The following is a 5,984-nucleotide window of genomic DNA, read 5'->3' as shown; positions in this document are numbered from 1 at the left end:
TGTGCTGGAAGTTGGGTCCTCAAGGCAGCAGGGTTGAGGTGGTGTGGACCTTTGGGAGGCGGGGCCTACTGGGAGGTCCTCAATGAAAGGGATTAAGGTAGTTCTCATGGGACTTGGTAGTTCTCCCTAAAGGATACAGCAAGTCTGGCTGCTCCTTTCCTGCCTCTGCTTCCTAGGAGGAGATAGAATGCTTCCCACATGTGCTCTGTCATTTGCTGGGGCGTGGGGGGTGGGGGGAGCTTCATCCAAATCACTGCCATTTGTGTTTTAGCCTCCAACTTATGCTTAAGCATTGCTAGCATCCAACATTATGAACTAAAAAAAACCCTTTGCTTTATAAAAGCAAAGAGGCATCTCAGGCATTTTGTTATGGGGATGAAATGCTGACTAATACAATTCCTCACATTATTACGTACAATGTGCCAAGCCTTGCCAGACACTTGGGACACTAAGATAAATAAGGACCAGCACATCTGGTCCAGGGCATCATTTTCTCCTTTAAAGGTAAGTCCTAAGAGAAGTCCGCTTCTTCATGGGATTCATGTCTGGGTGTAGATAGTCAAGCAAGAACTAATTAAGTGCCCTAATTGAAGTTTGCATCGAGCAGGGTAGAAGTGAGGCCTCTCAGGTTCCATGCCTACATTCTAGAAAGACCCTGGGCTGGGAAGTCCAGACTCATTTTTGTGGACTGTTCTCCCTTGATCATCATCTGTGTGGGATGTTACCCCTTCTGAATTTGTTTTCCTGCCTATGACATGGAGTCATGACATCAACCTCACAGAGCTGTCCCAGGATCACAGGAGTCTTAGATGTGCCTGATGTACATTTCATTTCAACAATCATTCTTCCAACACGTTTGTGTTCAAGTCATATGCTATTTCTTAATTATTTATAGAAGAAGAAGACAGTTTGAACCTTTAAGGAACTCATCACCAATTGTTAACTTTTTTCCAATAATTACAGATGCAAATTTTTATTTTCATGGCCAGCTTCTCATCTGTGAAATGAGGTTAGCTTTCCTGCCTTTCTCTCCTCTTCCATGGAGGCTCTCAGCACATAATAGTTTCAATAACGGCCAAGTACTGAAAGAAGGAAAAGCTCAAAATATAAAACTTGAGACATATTCTTATGTACGTTGGCACAAGGCACATATTCTGGTGTGGGGGGGGAGTCACCAAACAATCAAAATATCTTCATGATGGTTTCCACATTCCCGGGGCTTGAGCTGGGGCTGCTTTGGCTTGAGGAGCTACAGGTTCTTGCACAGTTACTCCTAGGACATACAAGAGCCCTGGGAAAGTTTGATGGCTCATGCCCAGAATCCATCTATGTCTCCCTAGTTCAGAGAGGCTGACAAGGTCACAGGAAGTCCAGGTTCTGCTTCTCCCAAACGCTGGTTCTACCCAGGCAGGCAAGCAAGAATTCCACATGCCTCGTACCCTCTGTTGATCATGATGGCGGTAGGCAGGTGGGGTGAGAAGATGCCTCCTTTCTTTAGGGTTTGTTTTTTTTCTTGTGGTGTGTTTGTCACTTGTTCATCTGTTCCATGGGTCCTGTTAGCCAGCTGCTGTGGAAAAGCCATTTGGGTCAATCCACAGGAATACTTCAGCATCTAAAAAACAATAATGATAATACCCCAGATAAATGCCTTTCTGTTTACACAGAGAAACAGCAAAACCAGAGAAACAGGAAACCCAGCGTTCTGATGACACTCTGACCCCTAGGTCACGGCTACACCACTGAATGACCATTTCAGGGACTATTTCTTGAAATGATTTCTCTTTGGAGGGACAGCTGTGCCTCCCTGCAGGTTATGGCCTATGGGAGGTAGCTCAAGCTTAGAAGTTGTTGAACATCTTACATTGTTCTCAGTGATGTCCTGATGAGTTTGAATGAAGCAGAATCTATCAAATGATGGTTTTTAAGAATTTTTTCTCCCTCCCTCTTTCCCTTCCTCTTTCCTCCCTTCCTCCCTCCCTCCCTTCCTTTCTCTTATTTCCTCTTGTTGGTGGTGTTCTTCTTATCCTTCTTCCTCCTCCTCCCTTTCTTTCCCCCCTCCTTCTCCTCCTCTTCTTCATTCCTCTCCTTCAAATAAATCTTCCTAGGTGATTTAATTTTTTTTTTTTTTTTGGTACTGGGAATTGAACTCAGGGGCACTTGACCACTGAGCCACATCCCCAGCCCTATTTTGTATTTTATTTAGAGACAGGGTCTCACTGAGTTGCTTAACCCCTCATCATTGCTGAGGCTGGCTTTGAACCCATGATCCTCCTGCCTCAGCCTCCTGAGCTGCTGGGATTACAGGAGTGTGCCATCAGGCCTGGTGATTTAATTGAGCTTTAACTCATCATAAATCTTGTCCCCCAATCAAGAGAATTCTGTTAAATGTATGATCTGACTGGAACCTTTTGTCATTCCTCTCCAAAAAATTCTGCTTAGGAATCTAGGACATGCCAAATTTGCAAACTATGATGTGGCCAACCTTCAGGTGTAGACCATGGACTGTACCCCTGGAACTACAGAGTGTGATAAGAGAGTTCATGAGTTTTGTAATGACAAGTTCTGGGTCATTCTAGATCCACTTGCCAGTCTACTGCCAAAAGTAAACCAAGGAAAGTAGATACCGTCTCCCCTCCTCTTCTTGTCTATCTCTATGACACACCTAACTTAGTCTTTCATGCTTGCTCCCGGGTTCTGTCAGCATAATTCAGTGGAATATTCAGGCAAATAGAATAGAAAATGGAAACTCCTGCTGAACTCAGAAATGGGGATTCCTATGATGGAGAAGACCGAATAAACTGGAATTCCAACACACTGGGGGCAGGAGCAGGCCTCGGGCAGCCAAGCACAGCTCACTGTGGACGGGGGTTTCTGAGTTTTCACTCCTCTCATCAGGTTTGGGGGCTTCAGTTCCACACAGATAATCTACCCAGCTCCCTGGCCTGGTCCTTTGACCCACCACTTCCCATAACATGGTCCTGCAGCTCCTGTGAGCCACCTGCCACCACAGTCTGACCCTACATCTTGCCATCAGCAAGGGCTGTACCACTTCCTTCATCTGGATTCCTAGCACCTCGCATCCCTTTGCTCAGTGCTCCCACTCCAAAAATTCCTTGTTATCAGTTCCTTGGAGCCATTGGCCTGAGCCAGGTGGGCAGTGGCGTGCCTGGAGTCCCAGCTTCTCTGGAGGCTGGGGCAGGAAGATTACTTGAGCCCAGGAGTTCGAGGCCAGCCTGGCAACATGTCAGGACCCTGAGTCAAAATAAGACCCAAAGTGACCTTGCCGCCTTTTCACTGTTGCTCATCATTGCTTCTTCTGCTCCAGCCTCTTCATCCCTGTTTTACCCAGCATGGATCCTGCAGTCCATCGCGGTGTCCCCATTTCTTACATAGCCCTCAACTCCCTGGCCCCTCGTTTCCTCTGTTATAGTCACCTAGCAACCTCCAATTCTGAAAAAGCCCAACGCTCTGACCACTCTGCCTACACTCAAGCAGCTGCCACAGCCAGGGAAACACACAGGTGTGCTGATTTTTCTTCTTTGAATTTATGACTGTCAGCTGGGCACAGTGGCACCTACTTTTAATCCCAATGATTTGAGAGGCTGAGGCAGGAGGATCTCAAGTTGAGGGCCAGTCTCAGCAACTCAGCTGGTGACAGAGTTCAGTGGTAATGGGCTCCTGGGTCCAATCTCTAGTACCTTCCCCTTTCAAAACAAGACAAAACAAAAACAATCACAAGGAAAACCTTTTGACTGTCAATCACAAGTGGGCTCTCTGAGCATCATTCACTTCCCCTTTCCCCCAGGACAACTAACACACACTTTCTCTTCTCTCCTTAAACAACGCCCTCCCTCTTGTGCCTTCGCTGAGGAAACTCTTTTCTCACTGAGAAAAGGGAAGCCCCAGAAGCTACCACACTCCTGTGACTGTAGGGACCCCTCTGCCCCACCTGTCCTGAACTGCTGTTTCCTTCTTGGTGTCTGATCTGTAGTGAGCTCCTTCCTCCACTTGAATACTCACCCTGCACTTCTTCTCTCCCCAAGACCTCTGCTGCCATCCCGTCCATCCTTCCCTACTGTAGGCCTACGTTCTCTAGAATCTTCCAGCTCTTAAGAAACTCTCCCTTGACCCACTTCCCCCTCTAATGCAGCCTCGCCTCTCTCTTTCCTCCATGGCCAAACATGGAATTTTATACTCACCGCATCTCCTTGTTCATCTCCCCCACTTTTCTCACTCCTCTGACGCTGAGATCTGTCACCACTGCTCCTCTGAAATCCTGCTCGTGATGTTGAGGTCATCCTGCAGCCACAAATTCTGTCTGACCCTCCACAAGACAGGAGCAGCATCTCTGCTGGCTGTCCCTCCCTGTTCCCACGCTGCCAGGACACCACGACCTTCCTTCCTCTGGCTGCTATGCTCCTTTCCCCGGGGCCTTGTCTCTCTTCTCCTCTAGCTGTAACTCCCTAGGTGGCCTCCGTAATGTGGTTTAGCAAGAACAACATTTCTGTACTGATGGGTCCCCAAGCCTCTCTTGTGAGTTCCATAATAAATATTCAATGTCCTGCTCTTCTTAGCCAACTGAATGTCTCCGGGTCATCTCTACGTAACATGTCCACCCCAAAGCTTTTATCTCTGCCACCTCCCATCCTGCCACATGTTTCTGATTCTGATGAGTGGTACCATCATTGCCCTAGTAAGCTAGCCAGGCAAGAGGAATTGTTCTGAATTTCTTCCCTTCCCTGGTACCCTTTATCCAATCTGTCAGCCGGTCCTATCAGTTCTAACCTTCCTGGGTCTCAGCATCCTCATCTGTAAAAGGAGAACACTTGTCCATCTTCCTTATCTGAGAGGCTTGGGGCCAGCATATTTTGGGTTTTGAAATATCAGCATATAAACAGATATCTTGGGGATGGGCCCATGTCAACATGAAATTCTCCTGTGTTTCTTAGAACCTGAAGGTCATTATGCAATATTTCTAGTGGGCCTGCATTTAGACTGAGACCTCTCGCGTGAGGTCAGGTGCAGAATTTTCTGTCTGTGGTATTGTGTCTACGCCCTAAAAGTTCCTGATTCTAGAGCATTTTGGATTATTAGATGACTCATGCTCAACCTGCATTAGGATTTACTTTAAAGTTTGGCTGTGAGGTTGATTTAAATGAGGTAGAGGTGAGAGGTGTCTGCTGAGAACACAGAAGCCTAACAACAAAGGTTAGTCTCTTGGCCTCTTCTGGCAATGGCAGACCTCCTGCTGCCTACTCCATCAGAGCCACACCACCAAGTGGCTCTGGAGGCTAGACACAGTCCCTCCCACCTTCTCTCTCCATATTCAAAGCCCAATAATTATATCACTCAGTGACTTACAATTTATACAGCTTGTTGACATATTTACTCCTAATAATATCCATACCAGATTGGTGTTATTATTCCTATTTTACACATTAAAAAAGGGAGAAGCTATGTGACTTGCCTAAAATCATAAACTATTCAGTGGTAGAACTGAAAATGAGAACATCTAGTGTGAGCTGTTTCCTCCTGTGCCACACTGCCTGTCCAACATGGAACTCGACTGTCTTGGGGCCAGGATTCTCCTCTTGCTCCTCTGCTTCTTCAGCCAGTGTACGGATGGCCTTCACCTAAGAAGGGCCTTAGCCTAAGTAACTCCATTTGAAAATAAAACTACAGTCCCCACCACGCAAGTCTACGGAGCCCTCCAATATTGTCATCAGGCAGAGCCTGATAAAATAAGTCACTTTCCACAGCCTTGATAAAACTCAGAGTGAAGTCACTGTCATTTGCCTTCGCCCTGATAAAGTCAGAGGTGAGAGATCAGGGTGGAAACCACCAGACCAGGTGTCCTGACCCCAGAATGAAAAATGTCACTGAGAATCCCTGTAACGGCTGATCGGGATTGAAAGGGTGAGTAGAAGCCACAAAATTTAGCATAAACAGTAAAGCAAATGAACAGACATTCAGCCAGCCGACAC

The sequence above is a fragment of the Spermophilus citellus genome (assembly GCF_964194105.1).
Source record: "Spermophilus citellus genome assembly, chromosome: 14".
Classification (NCBI taxonomy): domain Eukaryota; kingdom Metazoa; phylum Chordata; class Mammalia; order Rodentia; family Sciuridae; genus Spermophilus; species Spermophilus citellus.
The sequence above is the reverse complement of the archived record's forward strand: the minus strand, read 5'-3'. Positions refer to the sequence as shown.